The 21550-nt window shown below is 43.3% G+C and overlaps 1 protein-coding gene across 1 annotated transcript in view; it reads left to right on the top strand.

Annotated features, from left to right (window-relative positions):
• The window catches only part of LOC115125630 (netrin receptor DCC-like), a 454667-nt gene that overhangs the window by 330930 nt on the left and 102187 nt on the right, over positions 1 to 21550 (top strand). The gene's annotated exons all lie outside the window — the stretch shown is intronic.

The following is a 21550-nucleotide window of genomic DNA, read 5'->3' on the forward strand; positions in this document are numbered from 1 at the left end:
GGTCTCAAGTCTGTGGAAAATTGAACCGTTTCAGTTCACAACCCTCCTGAGGAACTGCCAGACAAAACTCTGAATACCTGAACACAATTTTTGACTGCCGTTTTCCCTGACAAAAACGAACTACATGCCAACCATAACTTTGTTTAGGATTTTGGCTGACCTAGATTATACAAACTACATGATATTTAATTGAATAATTTAATCTGACAAATATAAACTACATTATCTGTTTTATCTCTAATATCATGAGAATAACATTTAATCTGGCAAATATTTGATAGTATTTTATTCTGAAGGATTAATGTGATATTCAGAATGGTTCTACAATATTGATACGGTATAGTCAAGATGTCACTCAAAGAACAGATATTTCATAACCGCACAGAAAGTTAACAAAACATTGCCTTAAAAGTTTGATCCAAACTCGTGACATGCTTCGGCAGACCTCACTTGATCAAATGAAGTTTTGTAGTGGAGTGGAAATACTCCTTGGAGAGAGATCCTCAAACGAAGTTTGCAGATGCCTCGTTCCAGATGCCATCAGACGATAGAGTCTGACGATTCCAGAATCTTCCATTTGAATGTCTTTGCCAACCTTCTGCTACTTTGGATGCTTGATAATGGAACTCAGTTCACATCAAATAGCAATTTTTTGATCCGTCAAATAGTGTAATTTTGTTGTGTATCTTTGTTGACACGCAAAAAAAAAAGTTATATATTTGACGTAGTGATATTGATTACAATATCACTCGTATTGTCTTATGTCACAGCGATTCTCTGATAAGTATGCTGTGATGTGGTGGTAAAGTCTCGTCTCGCCCACCTGCCACTGCCGCACGACTGCAGACACACTTTCCCAAAGCTCTGGGAAGAGTGCTGGTTTAAAAACGAAGCTAGCTAATGGATGCAATGTACCTTCCCCCAAAAACACGCAAAATACCCTAACGGTGTTCCATAGCCTGAGACAAAGTTTTACCCTGATAGTTTAGTTTTCTAAACAGACACATCAAACTCAGCGACTGATGCTTTTTAAAATCATAGGCTCTAAATATGAAGCGGTTAACTTTTCATCATGAAGCAGTTTATACGTGACTGACTGGTTTAGATGTAGACTGAGAGTACAAAACATTAGGAACACCTGCTAATCTGAGACATAGGTCATTTATACGTGACTGACTGGCTTAGACGTACACTGAGAGTTCAAAACATTAGGAACACCTGCTAATCTGAGACATAGGTCATTTATACGTGACTGACTGGTTTAGACGTACACTGAGAGTTCAAAACATTAGGAACACCTGCTAATCTGAGACATAGGTCATTTATACGTGACTGACTGGCTTAGACGTACACTGAGAGTTCAAAACATTAGGAACACCTGCTAATCTGAGACATAGGTCATTTATACGTGACTGACTGGCTTAGACGTACACTGAGAGTTCAAAACATTAGGAACACCTGCTAATCTGAGACATAGGTCATTTATACGTGGCTGACTGGCTTAGACGTACACCGAGAGTACAAAACATTAGGAACACCTGCTAATCTGAGACATAGGTCATTTATACGTGACTGACTGTTCAAAGAGTACAAAACATTAGGAACACCTGCTAATCTGAGACATAGGTCATTTATACGTGACTGACTGGCTTAGACGTAGACTGAGAGTTCAAAACATTAGGAACACCTGCTAATCTGAGACAGGTCATTTATACGTGGCTGACTGGCTTAGACGTACACCGAGAGTACAAAACATTAGGAACACCTGCTAATCTGAGACATAGGTCATTTATACGTGACTGACTGGCTTAGACGTACACGGAGAGTTCAAAACATTAGGAACACCTGCTAATCTGAGACATAGGTCATTTATACGTGACTGACTGGTTTAGACGTACACTGAGAGTTCAAAACATTAGGAACACCTGCTAATCTGAGACATAGGTCATTTATACGTGACTGACTGGCTTAGACGTACACTGAGAGTTCAAAACATTAGGAACACCTGCTAATCTGAGACATAGGTCATTTATACGTGACTGACTGGCTTAGACGTACACTGAGAGTTCAAAACATTAGGAACACCTGCTAATCTGAGACATAGGTCATTTATACGTGGCTGACTGGCTTAGACGTACACCGAGAGTACAAAACATTAGGAACACCTGCTAATCTGAGACATAGGTCATTTATACGTGACTGACTGGCTTAGACGTAGACTGAGAGTACAAAACATTAGGAACACCTGCTAATCTGAGACATAGGTCATTTATACGTGACTGACTGGCTTAGACGTAGACTGAGAGTTCAAAACATTAGGAACACCTGCTAATCTGAGACAGGTCATTTATACGTGGCTGACTGGCTTAGACGAACAAAACATTAGGAACACCTGCTAATCTGAGACATAGGTCATTTATACGTGACTGACTGGCTTAGACGTAGACTGAGAGTACAAAACATTAGGAACACCTGCTAATCTGAGACATAGGTCATTTATACGTGGCTGACTGGCTTAGACGTAGACTGAGAGTACAAAACATTAGGAACACCTGCTCTTTCCATGACATAGACTGAACGCTATGACCCTTAGTTGACGTCACTTGTTAAATCCACTTCAATCAGCAGACAGTAGATGAAGGGGAGGAGACAGGGCGTAATATTATTCATAATTAATTAACGTAATTAAAAATAAAAATAAATTCTATGTCAAAGAGTTTTATAGAGCCAAATAGGGAATAGGGTGCCATTTGAGACGCCGTAGCAGTGTTCCCCAGTTAGCCCTCCCTTACCCCCCCGCCCTCCAAAATGCTGGTTGGGTAGCTTTGGGAATTATACTTCTATACTTCTATCTGACAGTCAGTCAGCACGGCGATGTGACAAGCACAGGCTTAAGATTACCCAGAAAGCTGCTGTTCGTTTATGATGTGTTACAGGTTGACACGATACAGTAGCCATCGATCAACTCGAAACTCACTGTTCTTTTGGTGGGAACCCTCGCTGTTGATTGACAGTGAGTAGTGACTGCAAGCATAGGAACCATACTCTCTCTCTCTCTCCAATTTTTTTTCTCTCTCTGTCTCTCTCTCTTTCTCTCGCTCTGTATGTCTCTGTTTCTCTCGATTTCTGTCTCTCTCGATCTCTCAATATCTATCTCTCTCTCGATCTCCGTCTCTCTCTCGATATCCGTCTCTCTCTCGATCTCCGTCTCTCTCTCGATTTCCGTCTCTCTCTCGATCTCCGTCTCTTTCTCGAAACTTCCGGCGCCGACAGAGATGGCCGCCTCGCTTCGCGTTCCTAGGAAACTATGCAGTTTTTTGTTTTTTTACGTGTTATTTCTTACATTAGTACCCCAGGTCATCTTAGGTTTAATTACATACAGTCGAGAAGAACTACTGAATATAAGATCAGCGTCAACTCACCATCAGTACGACCAAGAATATGTTTTCCGCGACGCGGATCCTGTGTTCTCCCTTACAAACAGGACAACGGAATGGATCGCATGCAGCGACCCAAGAAAACGACTCCGAAAAAGAGGGAAACGTAGCGGTCTTCTGGTCAGACTCCGGACACGGGCACATCACGCACCACTCCCCAGCATTCTTCTTGCCAATGTCCAGTCTCTTGACAACAAGGTTGATGAAATCCGAGCAAGGGTAGCATTCCAGAGGGACATCAGAGACTGCAACGTTCTCTGCTTCACGGAAACATGGCTTACTGGGAAGACGCTATCCGATGTGGTGCAGCCAACGGGTTTCTCCACGCATCGCGCCGACAGAAACAAACATCTTTCTGGTAAGAAGAGTGGCGGGGGCGTATGCCTCATGACTAACGAGACATGGTGTGATGAAGGAAACATACAGGAACTCAAATCCTTCTGTTCACCTGATTTAGAATTCCTCACAATCAAATGTAGACCGCATTATCTTCCAAGAGAATTCTCCTCGATTATAATCACAGCCGTATATATCCCCCCCCAAGCAGACACATCGATGGCTCTGAACGAACTTTATTTAACTCTTTGCAAACTGGCAACCATTTATCCGGAGGCTGCATTCATTGTAGCTGGGGATTTTAACAAAGCTAATCTGAAAACAAGACTCCCTAAATTTTACCAGCATATCGATTGCGCAACCAGGGGTGGTAAAACCTTGGATCATTGTTACTCTAACTTCCGCGACGCATATAAGGCCCTGCCCCGCCCCCTTTCGGAAAAGCTGACCACGACTCCATTTTGCTGATCCCTGCCTACAGGCAGAAACTAAAACAAGAGGCTCCCACGCTGAGGTCTGTCCAACGCTGGTCAGACCAAGCTGACTCCACACTCCAAGACTGCTTCCATCACGTGGACTGGGACATGTTTCGTATTGCGTCAGATGGAAATATTGACGAATACGCTGATTCGGTGTGCGAGTTCATTAGAACGTGCGTCGAAGATGTCGTTCCCATAGCAACGATAAAAACATTCCCAAACCAGAAACCGTGGATTGATGGCAGCATTCGCGTGAAACTGAAAGCGCGAACCACTGCTTTTAATCAGGGCAAGGTGTCTGGTAATATGTCCGAATATAAACAATGCAGCTATTCCCTCCGCAAGGCTATTAAACAAGCTAAGCGTCAGTACAGAGACAAAGTGGAATCTCAATTCAATGGCTCAGACACAAGAGGCATGTGGCAGGGTCTACAGTCAATCACGGACTACAAGAAGAAACCCAGCCCAGTCACGGACCAGGATGTCTTGCTCCCAGGCAGACTAAATAACTTTTTTGCCCGCTTTGAGGACAATACATTGCCACTGACACGGCCTGCAACGAAAACATGCGGTCTCTCCTTCACTGCAGCCGAGGTGAGTAAGACATTTAAACGTGTTAACCCTCGCAAGGCTGCAGGCCCAGACGGCATCCCCAGCCGCGCCCTCAGAGCATGCGCAGACCAGCTGGCCGGTGTGTTTACGGACATATTCAATCAATCCCTATACCAGTCTGCTGTTCCCACATGCTTCAAGAGGGCCACCATTGTTCCTGTTCCCAAGAAAGCTAAGGTAACTGAGCTAAACGACTACCGCCCGTAGCACTCACTTCCGTCATCATGAAGTGCTTTGAGAGACTAGTCAAGGACCATATCACCTCCACCCTACCTGACACCCTAGACCCACTCCAATTTGCTTACCGCCCAAATAGGTCCACAGACGATGCAATCTCAACCACACTGCACACTGCCCTAACCCACCTGGACAAGAGGAATACCTATGTGAGAATGCTGTTCATCGACTACAGCTCGGCATTCAACACCATAGTACCCTCCAAGCTCGTCATCAAGCTCGAGACCCTGGGTCTCGACCCCGCCCTGTGCAACTGGGTTCTGGACTTCCTGACGGGCCGCCCCCAGGTGGTGAGGGTAGGCAACAACATCTCCTCCCCGCTGATCCTCAACACGGGGGCCCCACAAGGGTGCGTTCTGAGCCCTCTCCTGTACTCCCTGTTCACCCACGACTGCGTGGCCATGCACGCCTCCAACTCAATCATCAAGTTTGCGGACGACACAACAGTGGTAGGCTTGATTACCAACAACGACGAGACGGCCTACAGGGAGGAGGTGAGGGCCCTCGGAGTGTGGTGTCAGGAAAATAACCTCACACTCAACGTCAACAAAACTAAGGAGATGATTGTGGACTTCAGGAAACAGCAGAGGGAACACCCCCCTATCCACATCGATGGATCAGTAGTGGAGAGGGTAGCAAGTTTTAAGTTCCTCGGCATACACATCACAGACAAACTGAATTGGTCCACTCACACTGACAGCGTCGTGAAGAAGGCGCAGCAGCGCCTCTTCAACCTCAGGAGGCTGAAGAAATTCACTCACAATACCTGTATTGACAACACCTGTTCTCCACTGATTACCTGTATTAACTACACCTGTTTGAACTCATTACCTGTGTTAACCACACCTGTTCTCCACTCATTACCTGTATTAAGTACACCTGTTTGAACTCAATACCTGTATTGACAACACCTGTTCTCCACTCATTACCTGTATTAACTGCACCTGTTTGAACTCAATACCTGTATAACTACACCTGTTTGAACTCAATACCTGTATTAACCACACCTGTTCTCCACTCATTACCTGTATTAAGTACACCTGTTTGAACTCAATACCTGTATTGACAACACCTGTTCTCCACTCATTACCTGTATTAACTGCACCTGTTTGAACTCAATACCTGTATAACTACACCTGTTTGAACTCAATATCTGTATTAACCACACCTGTTCTCCACTCATTACCTGTATTAAGTACACCTGTTTGAACTCAATACCTGTATTGACAACACCTGTTCTCCACTCATTACCTGTATTAACTACACCTGTTTGAACTCAATACCTGTATTAACCACACCTGTTCTCCACTCATTACCTGTATTAACCACACCTGTTCTCCACTCATTACCTGTATTAACTACACCTGTTTGAACTCATTACCTGTATTAACTACACCTGTTTGAACTCAATACCTGTATTGACAACACCTGTTCTCCACTCATTACCTGTATTAACTACACCTGTTTGAACTCAATACCTGTATTAACTACACCTGTTCTCCACTCATTACCTGTATTAACTACACCTGTTTGAACTCATTACCTGTATTAACCACACCTGTTCTCCACTCATTACCTGTATTAACTACACCTGTTTGAACTCAATACCTGTATTGACAACACCTGTTCTCCACTCATTACCTGTATTAACTACACCTGTTTGAACTCAATACCTGTATTAACCACACCTGTTCTCCACTCATTACCTGTATTAACCACACCTGTTCTCCACTCATTACCTGTGTTAACCACACCTGTTCTCCACTCATTACCTGTATTAACTACACCTGTTTGAACTCAATACCTGTATTGACAACACCTGTTCTCCACTCATTACCTGTATTAAGTACACCTGTTTGAACTCAATACCTGTATTGACAACACCTGTTCTCCACTCATTACCTGTATTAACTGCACCTGTTTGAACTCAATACCTGTATAACTACACCTGTTTGAACTCAATATCTGTATTAACCACACCTGTTCTCCACTCATTACCTGTATTAAGTACACCTGTTTGAACTCAATACCTGTATTGACAACACCTGTTCTCCACTCATTACCTGTATTAACTACACCTGTTTGAACTCAATACCTGTATTAACCACACCTGTTCTCCACTCATTACCTGTATTAACCACACCTGTTCTCCACTCATTACCTGTATTAACTACACCTGTTTGAACTCATTACCTGTATTAACTACACCTGTTTGAACTCAATACCTGTATTGACAACACCTGTTCTCCACTCATTACCTGTATTAACTACACCTGTTTGAACTCAATACCTGTATTAACTACACCTGTTCTCCACTCATTACCTGTATTAACTACACCTGTTTGAACTCATTACCTGTATTAACCACACCTGTTCTCCACTCATTACCTGTATTAACTACACCTGTTTGAACTCAATACCTGTATTGACAACACCTGTTCTCCACTCATTACCTGTATTAACTACACCTGTTTGAACTCAATACCTGTATTAACCACACCTGTTCTCCACTCATTACCTGTATTAACCACACCTGTTCTCCACTCATTACCTGTATTAACTACACCTGTTTGAACTCATTACCTGTATTAACTACACCTGTTTGAACTCAATACCTGTATCGACAACACCTGTTCTCCACTCATTACCTGTATTAACTACACCTGTTTGAACTCAATACCTGTATTAACCACACCTGTTCTCCACTCATTACCTGTATTAAGTACACCTGCTTGAACTCATTACCTGTATTAACTACACCTGTTTGAACTCAATACCTGTATTGACAACACCTGTTCTCCACTCATTACCTGTATTAACTACACCTGTTTGAACTCAATACCTGTATTAACCACACCTGTTCTCCACTCATTACCTGTATTAACTACACCTGTTCTCCACTCATTACCTGTATTAACTACACCTGTTTGAACTCAATACCTGTATTAACTACACCTGTTTGAACTCATTACCTTTATTAACTACACCTGTTCTCCACTCATTACCTGTATTAACTACACCTGTTCTCCACTCATTACCTGTATTAACTACACCTGTTCTCCACTCATTACCTGTATTAACTACACCTGTTTGAACTCATTACCTGTATTAACTGCACCTGTTTGAACTCATTACCTGTATTAACAACACCTGTTCTCCACTCATTACCTGTATTAACTACACCTGTTTGAACTCATTACCTGTATTAACAACACCTGTTCTCCACTCATTACCTGTATTAACTACACCTGTTTGAACTCAATACCTGTATTGACAACACCTGTTCTCCACTCATTAACTGTATTAACTACACCTGTTTGAACTCATTACCTGTATTAACCACACCTGTTCTCCACTCATTACCTGTATTAACTACACCTGTTTGAACTCAATACCTGTATTGACAACACCTGTTCTCCACTCATTACCTGTATTAACTACACCTGTTTGAACTCAATACCTGTATTAACCACACCTGTTCTCCACTCATTACCTGTATTAAGTACACCTGCTTGAACTCATTACCTGTATTAACTACACCTGTTTGAACTCAATACCTGTATTGACAACACCTGTTCTCCACTCATTACCTGTATTAACTACACCTGTTTGAACTCAATACCTGTATTGACAACACCTGTTCTCCACTCATTAACTGTATTAACTACACCTGTTTGAACTCATTACCTGTATTAACCACACCTGTTCTCCACTCATTACCTGTATTAACTACACCTGTTTGAACTCAATACCTGTATTGACAACACCTGTTCTCCACTCATTACCTGTATTAACTACACCTGTTTGAACTCAATACCTGTATTAACCACACCTGTTCTCCACTCATTACCTGTATTAAGTACACCTGCTTGAACTCATTACCTGTATTAACTACACCTGTTTGAACTCAATACCTGTATTGACAACACCTGTTCTCCACTCATTACCTGTATTAACTACACCTGTTTGAACTAAATACCTGTATTAACCACACCTGTTCTCCACTCATTACCTGTATTAACTACACCTGTTCTCCACTCATTACCTGTATTAACTACACCTGTTTGAACTCAATACCTGTATTAACTACACCTGTTTGAACTCATTACCTGTATTAACTACACCTGTTCTCCACTCATTACCTGTATTAACTACACCTGTTCTCCACTCATTACCTGTATTAACTACACCTGTTCTCCACTCATTACCTGTATTAACTACACCTGTTTGAACTCATTACCTGTATTAACTGCACCTGTTTGAACTCATTACCTGTATTAACAACACCTGTTCTCCACTCATTACCTGTATTAACTACACCTGTTCTCCACTCATTACCTGTATTAACTACACCTGTTTGAACTCATTACCTGTATTAACAACACCTGTTCTCCACTCATTACCTGTATTAACTACACCTGTTCTCCACTCATTACCTGTATTAACTACACCTGTTTGAACTCAATACCTGTATTGACAACACCTGTTCTCCACTCATTACCTGTATTAACTACACCTGTTTGAACTCATTACCTGTATTAACCACACCTGTTCTCCACTCATTACCTGTATTAAGTACACCTGCTTGAACTCAATACCTGTATTGACAACACCTGTTCTCCACTCATTACCTGTATTAACTACACCTGTTTGAACTCATTACTTGTATTAACTACACCTGTTTGAACTCAATACCTGTATTGACAACACCTGTTCTCCACTCATTACCTGTATTAACTACACCTGTTTGAACTCATTACCTGTATTAACCACACCTGTTCTCCACTCATTACCTGTATTAACTACACCTGCTTGAACTCAATACCTGTATTGACAACACCTGTTCTCCACTCATTACCTGTATTAACTGCACCTGTTTGAACTCAATACCTGTATTGACAACACCTGTTCTCCACTCATTACCTGTATTAACTACACCTGTTTGAACTCATTACCTGTATTAACTACACCTGTTTGAACTCAATACCTGTATTGACAACACCTGTTCTCCACTCATTACCTGTATTAACTACACCTGTTTGAACTCATTACCTGTATCAACCACACCTGTTCTCCACTCATTACCTGTATTAAGTACACCTGTTTGAACTCAATTCCTGTATTGACAACACCTGTTCTCCACTCATTACCTGTATTAACTACACCTGTTTGAACTCATTACTTGTATTAACTACACCTGTTTGAACTCAATACCTGTATTGACAACACCTGTTCTCCACTCATTACCTGTATTAACTACACCTGTTTGAACTCATTACCTGTATTAACCACACCTGTTCTCCACTCATTACCTGTATTAACTACACCTGCTTGAACTCAATACCTGTATTGACAACACCTGTTCTCCACTCATTACCTGTATTAACTGCACCTGTTTGAACTCAATACCTGTATTGACAACACCTGTTCTCCACTCATTACCTGTATTAACTACACCTGTTTGAACTCATTACCTGTATTAACTGCACCTGTTTGAACTCAATACCTGTATTGACAACACCTGTTCTCCACTCATTACCTGTATTAACTACACCTGTTTGAACTCAATACCTGTATTGACAACACCTGTTCTCCACTCATTACCTGTATTAACTACACCTGTTTGAACTCATTACCTGTATCAACCACACCTGTTCTCCACTCATTACCTGTATTAAGTACACCTGTTTGAACTCAATTCCTGTATTGACAACACCTGTTCTCCACTCATTACCTGTATTAACTACACCTGTTTGAACTCATTACCTGTATTAACTACACCTGTTATCCACTCATTACCTGTATTAACTACACCTGTTTGAACTCATTACCTGTATTGACAACACCTGTTCTCCACTCATTACCTGTATTAACCACACCTGTTCTCCACTCATTACCTGTATTAACTACACCTGTTCTCCACTCATTACCTGTATTAACTACACCTGTTTGAACTCGTTACCTGTATTAACTACACCTGTTTGAACTCGTTACCTGTATTAACTACACCTGTTTGAACTCGTTACCTGTATTAACTACACCTGTTTGAACTCGTTACCTGTATTAACTACATCGTGGCCCCTTGTGGAGTCTTAGTCTTAGAATTTGTACAATACAATTTAGACCTACAGTATGATGCTAAGGTCAGCGATAACCATCATGGACCTGGAACCTGGGACCTCTGACAGCGAGTACCATCATGGACCTGGGACCTCTGACAGCGAGTACCATCATGGACCTGGGACCTCTGACAGCGAGTACCATCATGGACCTGGGACCTCTGACAGCGAGTACCATCATGGACCTGGGACCTCTGACAGCGAGTACCATCATGGACCTGGGACCTCTGACAGCGAGTACCATCATGGACCTGGGACCTCTGACAGCGAGTACCATCATGGACCTGGGACCTCTGACAGCGAGTACCATCATGGACCTGGGACCTCTGACAGCGAGTACCATCATGGACCTGGGACCTCTGACAGCGAGTACCATCATGGACCTGGGACCTCTGACAGCGAGTACCATCATGGACCTGGGACCTCTGACAGCGAGTACCATCATGGACCTGGGACCTCTGACAGCGAGTACCATCATGGACCTGGGACCTCTGACAGTGAGTACCATCATGGACCTGGGACCTCTGACAGCGAGTACCATCATGGACCTGGGACCTCTGACAGCGAGTACCATCATGGACCTGAGACCTCTGACAGCGAGTACCATCATGGACCTGGGACCTCTGACAGCGAGTACCATCATGTACCTGGGACCTCTGACAGCGATGACCATCATGGACCTGGGACCTCTGACAGCGAGTACCATCATGGACCTATGACTGACAGCGAGTACCATCATGGAGCATGCTGGTTTAGTGTTTTTACAATTTGACATTGAGGTGAAAAATCTAATCAAGCCAAGAGATTAGCATTGGCTGTACGGTAGAGACTCATGCAGTCACTAACATGTATGTCCTAACATGTACACCGTGCCAGGCACTCTCATAGAGATCTTTATTATGGTTGTGTGGAGTGTTTTACCTTCCTAGATTTACATGGACCATGGATCCAGGTCGCAGTTACAAATGAGAACTTGTTCTCAGCTGGCCTCAGCTGGTTCAATAAAGGTGAATTAAATAAATATATATTTTTTAAAACAGACGGCTTAACCCAGACATTCTATTTCCGCAGCAGTAAGCAGCGTACCCATATCCTCGTTGTTCATCTCAACCGTAACACTTTGTGACGATCGTGGGCTTCCGAGTGGCGCAGCGTTCTCTAAAGGCATTGCATCTCAGTGCACAGAGGTGCCACTACAGTCCCTGGTTTGAATCCAGGCCGTTTCGCATTCGGCTGTGATTGAGAGTCCCGTAGGGCGGCGCACATTCGTCCCAGTGTCGTCCGATGTTTGGCCCGGTGTAGACCGTCGTTATAAATAAGAGAATTTGTTCTTAACTGACTTTTCTGGTTTAACAAAAAAAAGTATAATATTTATAATGTATTCCACATTATTTTTTATTTATTTTACCTTTATTTAACGAGGCAAGTCAGTTAAGAAAAAAATCTTATTTTCAATGACAGCCTAGGAACAGTGGGTTAACTGCCTGTTCAGGGGCAGAACGACAGATTTGTACCTTGTCAGCTCAGGGGTTTGAACTTGCAACCTTCCGGTTACTAGTCCAACACTCTAACCACTAGGCTACCCAAAGGCCATGAGCTGATGTGTTGGGCCGTGTGTGAATGAATGCAGACCCATGGAACGTACAGTGAGTCCAAAATGGAATCCTATTCACAATGTAGTGCACTAATGTTGACCAGGGCTCGACCAGAGATATAGGGATTAGGGCGCCGTTTTAGAATCAGCCTTAGTGTCCATGATTAGGATAATGAATGTTTGTTATTTTCTATAATAATGACTTCATTGAGCCTCATTAAGTAGTTTTTTTTTAGCAGCCCAATTAATTCAACAAAGACAATGTCAGTGGCTCAGGCTGAGTCCCTAACGACACCTTGTTCCCTACAGGTGGGGTCCCTAGCGACACCCTTGTTCCCTTCAGGTGGGGTCCCTAGCGACACCCTTGTTCCCTTCAGGCTGGGTCCCTAGCAACACCCTTGTTCCCTTCAGGCTGGGTCCCTAACAACACCCTTGTTCCCTTCAGGCTGGGTCCCTAACGACACCCTTGTTCCCTTCAGGCTAGATCCCTAACACCACCCTTGTTCCCTACAGGCTGGATCCCTAACAGCACCCTTATTCCCTTCAGGCGGGGTCCCTAACAACACCCTTGTTCCCTTCAGGCTGAGTCCCTAACAACACCCTTGTTCCCTTCAGGCTAGATCCCTAACACCACCCTTGTTCCCTTTATAGTGCACTACATTTGACCAGGGCTTATGTGAGGATTAGGGTGGCATTTGGGACACTAAGTTTTGGGTTATCACTGGGAGACCACTGTGTGGGTGTTGTGGTTGTGATGATATTTGTGTTGTGTGCATTAGTCCTGGTCAGTGCATATGGATTGGCACTACAGCACATAGACCGACGCACCACTCAGTCAGTCATTATTGACAGGGTTAAGTCGCTCTATTACACACACACACACACACACACACACACACACACACACACACACACACACACACACACACACACAGGCACGCACGCACACAGGCACGCACGCACACACACACACACACACACACACACACACATTATCTCTCTCTATTTCGTCCCTCTATCTCTCTCGCTCGCTCTCTAACTCTTTCCTCTCCATCTCCTCTCTCTCTCTCTGTATCTCTCTGTATCTCTCTCTCTCCTCTCTCTCTCTTTCTCTCCTCTCTCTCTCTCTCACTCTCTCTGTATCTCTCTCTCTCCTCTCTCTCTCTCTCTCTCTCTCTCTCTCTCCTCTCTCTCTCTCTCTCTCTCTGTATCTCTCTCTCTCTCCTCTCTCTCTCTTTCCCTCCTCTCTCTCTCTCACTCTCTCTGTATCTCTCTCTCTCCTCTCTCTCTCTCTCTCTCTCTCTCTTTCTCTCCTCTCTCTCTCTCTCACTCTCTCTGTATCTCTCTCTCTCCTCTCTCTCTCTCTCTTTCTCTCCTCTCTCTCTCTCTCTCTCTCTCTCTGTATCTCTCTCTCTCTCCTCTCTCTCTCTCTCTCCTCTCCATCTCCTCTCTCTCTCTCTCTCTCTCTGTCTCTCTTTCCTCTCTCTTTTCTGTCTTGGAGAGACATTGTTCCTAGTTTGATAGTTAATGCTGTGAAGCATCTCGTTAGTCTGCAGACAGTAATTGTAGCTTAGCGTCGTAGCTTAGCCCCATCAAGCCCCTGATTAGCGGGGGGTCAATGGTGATTAATTACAAACTCACCAAATTATTTTCAGCATGTAAGCAAACATTTAACGCGCCGCCAACACCCCTGCAGCTCACAGACCCAGCGAAGCCAAACCTCATCCAATACAGATGACACCAGAACTCAATTGTTCAATTGTGCTGGCATTACATCCTGATTTCCGAGGAAAAGCTGACTCATTCAATGAGTGACCTATCAAATGGTAGATTTGAGGACTGCATCATCTGAGCCCATCATCTCACATTCTTTTTTATTTTTTTTTATTTTTAAATATCAAATCGACTTTATAAAGCCATTTTTATATCAGCCATTTTCACAAAAATGCTTTACTGACAGTACATTATTTTTTTTTTAAACGATTAAATGCGGAGACAGACAATTAATGATGGATTGTTTGCTCAGATCTGGAAATGATGGCATGAATTATGAGTTTTTAGATGAATTTATTGTGATGTAGTCAACAATAAAATCCTGTAAAATGTGTGTGAACTGTGTGTCTTTCAGAAGTCTGACTGAAACTAAGTCGCTGTTTACCGTGCAGCTAGGCTAACAGATGCTAACGATCAAGATTAACATTTGTCTTATGAATGACCCATTTCTAAAAAAAAATATTTTAAAAAGTCAATCCAACTAAACAAATTCTGTATTTCACTAAATAATCCTGTAATCCAGGATTTGTTTCAAGGATTCTGGAAATGCGCAGTGGGTCATTTTGGACTCTTTGTGTGTCTCTAATCCGTTTCCTCTTCTTTGCTTTCTCTTGAATATAGCAGAAATGAATAATTCAGACCTGTTCCTAATTGGACCCGTCGATCATTCAGGCCCGTTCCTAATTGGACCCTTTGATCTTTCAGGCCTGTTCCTAATTGGACCCTTCGATCTTTCAGGCCTGTTCCCCATTGGACCATTTGATCATTCAAGCCTGTTCCTCATTGGACCATTTGATAATTCAGGCCTGTTCCTAATTGGACCCTTCGATCTTTCAGGCCTGTTCCTAATTGGACCCTTCGATCTTTCAGGCCTGTTCCTAATTGGACCCTTCGATCTTTCAGGCCTGTTCCCCATTGGACCATTTGATCATTCAAGCCTGTTCCTCATTGGACCATTTGATAATTCAGGCCTGTTCCTAATTGGACCATTTGATCATTCAGGCCCTGTTCCCCATTGGACCATTTGATCATTCAAGCCTGTTCCTAATTGGACCATTTGATCATTCAGGCCTGTTCCCCATTGGACCATTTGATCATTCAAGCCTGTTCCCCATTGGACCATTTGATCATTCAAGCCTGTTCCTCATTGGACCATTTGATAATTCAGGCCTGTTCCCCATTGGACCATTTGATCATTCAAGCCTGTTCCTCATTGGACCATTTGATAATTCAGGCCTGTTCCCCATTGGACCATTTGATCATTCAAGCCTGTTCCTCATTGGACCATTTGATAATTCAGGCCTGTTCCCCATTGGACCATTTGATCATTCAAGCCTGTTCCTCATTGGACCATTTGATAATTCAGGCCTGTTCCTAATTGGACCCTTCGATCTTTCAGGCCTGTTCCTAATTGGACCCTTCGATCTTTCAGGCCCGTTCCTAATTGGACCCTTCGATCTTTCAGGCCTGTTCCTCATTGGACCATTTGATCATTCAGGCCTGACCAGAGGTCAGGTGCTCTGGGGTCAGTAGTGTCCAGAGGTCAGGTGCTCTGAGGTCAGTAGTGTCCAGAGGTCAGGTGCTCTGAGGTCAGTAGTGTCCAGAGGTCAGGTGCTCTGAGGTCAGTAGTGTCCAGAGGTCAGGTGCTCTGAGGTCAGTAGTGTCCAGAGGTCACGTGCTATGAGGTCAGTAGTGTCCAGATGTCAGGTGCTCTGAGGTCAGTAGTGTCCAGAGGTCAGGTGCTCTGAGGTCAGTAATGTCCAGAGGTCAGGTGCTCTGAGGTCAGTAGTGTCCAGAGGTCAGGTGCTCTGAGGTCAGTAGTGTCCAGAGGTCAGGTGCTCTGGGGTCAGTAGTTTCCAGAGGTCAGGTGCTCTGAGGTCAGTAGTGTCCAGAGGTCAGGTGCTCTGAGGTCAGTAGTGTCCAGAGGTCAAGTGCTCTGAGGTCAGTAGTGTCCAGAGGTCAGGTGCTCTGAGGTCAGTAGTGTCCAGTGGTCAGGTGCTCTGAGGTCAGTAGTGTCCAGAGGTCAGGTGCTCTGAGGTCAGTAGTGTCCAGAGGTCAGGTGCTCTGAGGTCAGTAGTGTCCAGAGGTCAGGTGCTCTGAGGTCAGTAGTGTCCAGTGGTCAGGTGCTCTGAGGTCAGTAGTGTCCAGAGGTCAGGTGCTCTGAGGTCAGTAGTGTCCAGAGGTCAGGTGCTCTGAGGTCAGTGGTGTCCAGAGGTCAGGTGCTCTGAGGTCAGTAGTGTCCAGAGGTCAGGTGCTCTGAGGTCAGTAGTGTCCAGAGGTCAGGTGCTCTGAGGTCAGTAGTGTCCAGAGGTCAGGTGCTCTGAGGTCAGTAGTGTCCAGAGGTCAGGTGCTCTGAGGTCAGTAGTGTCCAGAGGTCAGGTGCTCTGAGGTCAGTAGTGTCCAGAGGTCAGGTGCTCTGAGGTCAGTAGTGTCCAGTGGTCAGGTGCTCTGAGGTCAGTAGTGTCCAGAGGTCAGGTGCTCTGAGGTCAGTAGTGTCCAGTGGTCAGGTGCTCTGAGGTCAGTAGTGTCCAGTGGTCAGGTGCTCTGAGGTCAGTAGTGTCCAGATGTCAGGTGCTCTGAGGTCAGTAGTGTCCAGAGGTCAGGTGCTCTGAGGTCAGTAGTGGTAGTAACAGTGACAGCATCACAGCTTCACAGTCAGTAACGTGTCACATTGGTTTACAGATGATTATTACATCCATTTCCGTATCCCAGTATAACCCAGTGTATTCACTATTTCTCCTGGTTCCCAAACAATGTTGATGTTCGAGTGCAGTAAGTTAATTAGGTCCGTTGCAGCTAAAACGGAAACCTATTACCCAAAATAATGCACTACTTTTTGACCAGGGCGTACTTATTTTCCACTATATATATAGAAATCTTGCTTGTTTGTTATTGACCAAATACTTATTTTCCACCATAATTTGCAAATAAATTCATTAAAAATCCTACAATGTGATTTTCTGGATTTTTTCCCCTCATTTTGTCTGTCATAGTTGAAGTGTACCTATGATGAAAATTACAGGCCTCTCTCATCTTTTTAAGTGGGAGAACTTGCACACTTGGTGGCTGACTAAATACTTCTTTGCCCCACTGTATAGTGTCAAAAGTAATGCACTAAATAAGGTGGGTGCCATGTCAGACATCAGGATTAGATGGGTACGGTTAAGACCGTGAAGGGTGAAAGTCATCAACGTAATATCAACATAAACTCAGACTCAGGAAATGAAGCTTTTTGGAGCCATGGATTCAACAACGCAGACGAGGTTGTTGTTAAACAATTCATTGGAAAAACAGTGCATTTGTTTTTTATAAAGATACTGAGAAAGAAAACATTTAAGTTTAATTTAGATTTAATCTAATTTGAATTCTAATTTAATTTAGATGACCTGGACACATCAACCAGCTGTCAGTGGGTGGGTGTAGCTGGTGCATGAAATCAGGCGCAGGAGAGCAGAATGAGTGAGCAACGTACTTTACTCAAAATAAAGTCACAAGGTAACAAATACACTTAACCAACAATAAACGGTAATCAATTACACCCGTCGAAAACCAGCCATGACGTACAGAATGAACATAGAAACATGGGGGAAACAGAGGGTTAAAAACATACATGTAATTGGGGAATGAAACCAGGTTTGTAGAAAACAAAGACAAAACAAATGGAAAATGAAAAGTGGATCAGCGACGGCTAGAAGGTTGGTGACATCGACCGCCGAACGCCGCCCGAGAGGGACCGGCCTCGGCGGAAGTCGTGACACCATCGATCCACGCTAAGCAGTACTTAAGTAAAAAAAACTTTCAAGATCAACATAGTTAAACTCTTTCCTTAATTTTGGGTAACAGTGGTCAGGTATTCTGACCAAATATTATTGTAGCTCTGGGTTTTTTTGGTAAATTCTTTCCAAAGTGTCAAGTAATTATCTTTTTGTTTTCTCATGATTTGATTGGGTCTAATTGTGCTGCTGTCCTGGGGCTCTGTAGGGTGTGTTTGTGTTTGTGAACAGAGCCCCAGGACCAGCTTGCTTAGGGGACTCTTCTCCAGGTTCATCTCTCTGTAGGTGATGGCTTTGTTATGGAAGGTTTGGGAATCACTTCCTTTTAGGTGGTTGTAGAATTTAACAGCTCTTTTCCGGATGATGATAATTAGTGGGTATCGGCCTAATTCTGCTCTGCATGCATTATTTGGTGTTTTAGCGCTGTACATGAAGGATATTTTTGCAGAATCCTGCAAGCAGAGTCTCAATTTGGTGTTTGTCTCATTTTGTGAAATCTTGGTTGGTGAGCGGACCCCAGACTAGGCCATCCTTGGTTGGTGACAGAAGCACCAGATCATCAGCAAACAGTAGACATTTGACTTCAGATTCTAGTAGGGTGAGGCCGAGTGCTGCAGACTGTTCTAGTGCCCTCGTCAATTTGTTAATATATATGTTGAAGCTTAAGCTGCACCCCTGTCTCACCCCACGACCCTGTGTGAAGAAATGTGTTTTTTTTGTCCGTTTTAACCACACACTTGTTCTCTCTCTCTCTCTCTCTCTCTCTCTCTCTGTCTCTCTCTCTCTCTGTCTCTCTCTCTCTCTCTCTCTCTCTCTGTCTCTCTCTCTCTCTCTCTCTCTCTCTCTCTCTCTCTCTCTCTCTCTCTCTCTCTCTCTCTCTGTCTCTCTGTCTCTCTCTGTCTGTCTCTCTCTGTCTCTCTCTGTCTCTCTCTGTCTCTCTGTCTCTCTCTGTCTCTCTCTCTCTCTCTGTCTCTCTCTCTCTCTCTCTCTCTCTCTCTCTCTCTCTCTCTCTCTCTCTCTCTCTCTCTCTCTCTCTCTCTCTCTCTCTCTCTCTCTCTCTCTCTCTCTCTCTCTCTGTAATAATCCTAATATGACATCTCTCAGAATAATTGATTTAGTGTCATCCAGTATGTTGCTGTCTCAATATGTCATTCATATTAATTCTGAATAATTACTGGGGAACACAGAATTGAAATCAGGGTCTTTGTCATAAGACCCCCTAATTTGCATCGAGCACCACTGGGAAGGACGGAGAGAGGACGTCTGAAATGTCACCAGCGGTTAGCAGGCTGTCACCGTCCCACAGGACACACACGCACGCACGCACGCACGCACATGCACACAAACACGCGCATACATAAACACACACACACACACACACACACACACACACACACACACACACACACTCAATCATACATACATACATACATACATACATAAACACACGCACATGAACACACCCCAATTTACACACACCATCCCACAGGACCCCCTCCACTATACGGAGGATGGTTGTAATGAACGCATCATGCCCCACCACGGGGGAAGGCTTCAGCAGGCGCACGGAGCACGCTCAGAAAGACACATGGTTATTCAAATGAGTGATGTGAGAGATTTCCATTTCAATGGGAGAGGAAAGTGATTACAGCCAGCCTGGTATGAATCCACACTGTTACACAGAGGTTACAGACAGAGACACTGTTGGTTTCAGACAGAGACCCAGCAGCGTTGCAGTTCTTGACACACTCAAACCAGTGCGCCTGTCACCTACTACATACACTGTTCAAAAGCACTTCAATATTTTGTCTTGTCCATTCACCCTCTGAATGGCACACATAGACAATCCATGTCTCAATTGTCTCAAGGCTTAAAAATCCTTCTTTAACCATGTCTCCTCCCCTTCATCTACACTGATTGAAGTGGATTTAACCTGTTGCGACGAGCCATCCCGGATCCGGGATCGTGAATACAGCCTCAAGCTCATTACCATAACGCAACGTTAACTATTCATGAAAATCGCAAATGAAATGAAATCAATATGCTAGCTCTCAAGCTTAGATTTTTGTTAACAACACTGTCATCTCAGATTTTCAAAAATATGCTTCTCAACCATTGCAAAACTATCATTTGTGTAACACTATTGATAGCCTAGCATAGTATTATGCCTGACATGCCTGACATTCAGCAAGCAACATTTTCACAAAAAAACAGAAAAACATTCAAATAAAATAATTTACCTTTGAAGAACTTTGAAGAACTTCAGATGTTTTCAATGAGGAGACTCTCAGTTAGATTGCAAATGTTCAGTTTTTACAAAAATATTATTTGTGTTGACAAATCGCTCCGTTTTCTCCATCACGTTTGGGTAAGAAAAAAAACGAAAATTAAGTCATTAAAATGCGAACTTTTTTCCAAATTAACTCCATAATATCGACAGAAACATGACAAACCTGATGTTTAGAATCAATCCTCAAGGTGTTTTTCACATATCTATCGACGATAAATCCATCGTGGCAGTTGACTTTCGTTTACTTTCTCTTCTGAAGAAATGGAACGCGCATGGACCTAGAGATTACGCAATAATTTCGACACAGGACAGTCTCTTATGGTCAATCTTCCAATGATATGCCTACAAATACGTCACAATGCTGCAGACATCTTGGACGAACGGCAGAGAGCTCAAGTTCATTCATGGCACATTCACAGCCATATAAGGAGACGATGGGAAACAGAGCCTCAAAAATTCTGTTCATTTCCTGTTTGAGGTTTCATCTTGGTTTCGCCTGTAGCATCAGTTCTGTGGCACTCACAGATAATATCTTTGCAGTTTTGAAAACGTCAGAGTGTTTTCTTTCCAAAGCTGTTCTATGTATAGTCGAGCATCTTTTCGTGATAAAATATTGCGCTTAAAACGGGCACGTTTTTTTATCCAATAATGACATAGCGCCCCCATAGGTTGAAGAGGTTAACAAGTGACATCAATAAGGGATCATAGTTTTCACCTGGTCAGTCAATGTCATGGAAAGAGGAGGTGTTCCTAATGTTTGTACACTCAGTATATACTGACATATAAAGATACATCATTGCCATATATATTACCGTATATATTACCATATTTCTTAACGTATATATTACCGTACATATTACCGTATATATTACCGTATATCTTACCGTACATATTACCGTA

The sequence above is a fragment of the Oncorhynchus nerka genome, linkage group LG4 (genome assembly GCF_034236695.1).
Source record: "Oncorhynchus nerka isolate Pitt River linkage group LG4, Oner_Uvic_2.0, whole genome shotgun sequence".
NCBI classification, from domain to species: Eukaryota; Metazoa; Chordata; class Actinopteri; order Salmoniformes; family Salmonidae; genus Oncorhynchus; species Oncorhynchus nerka.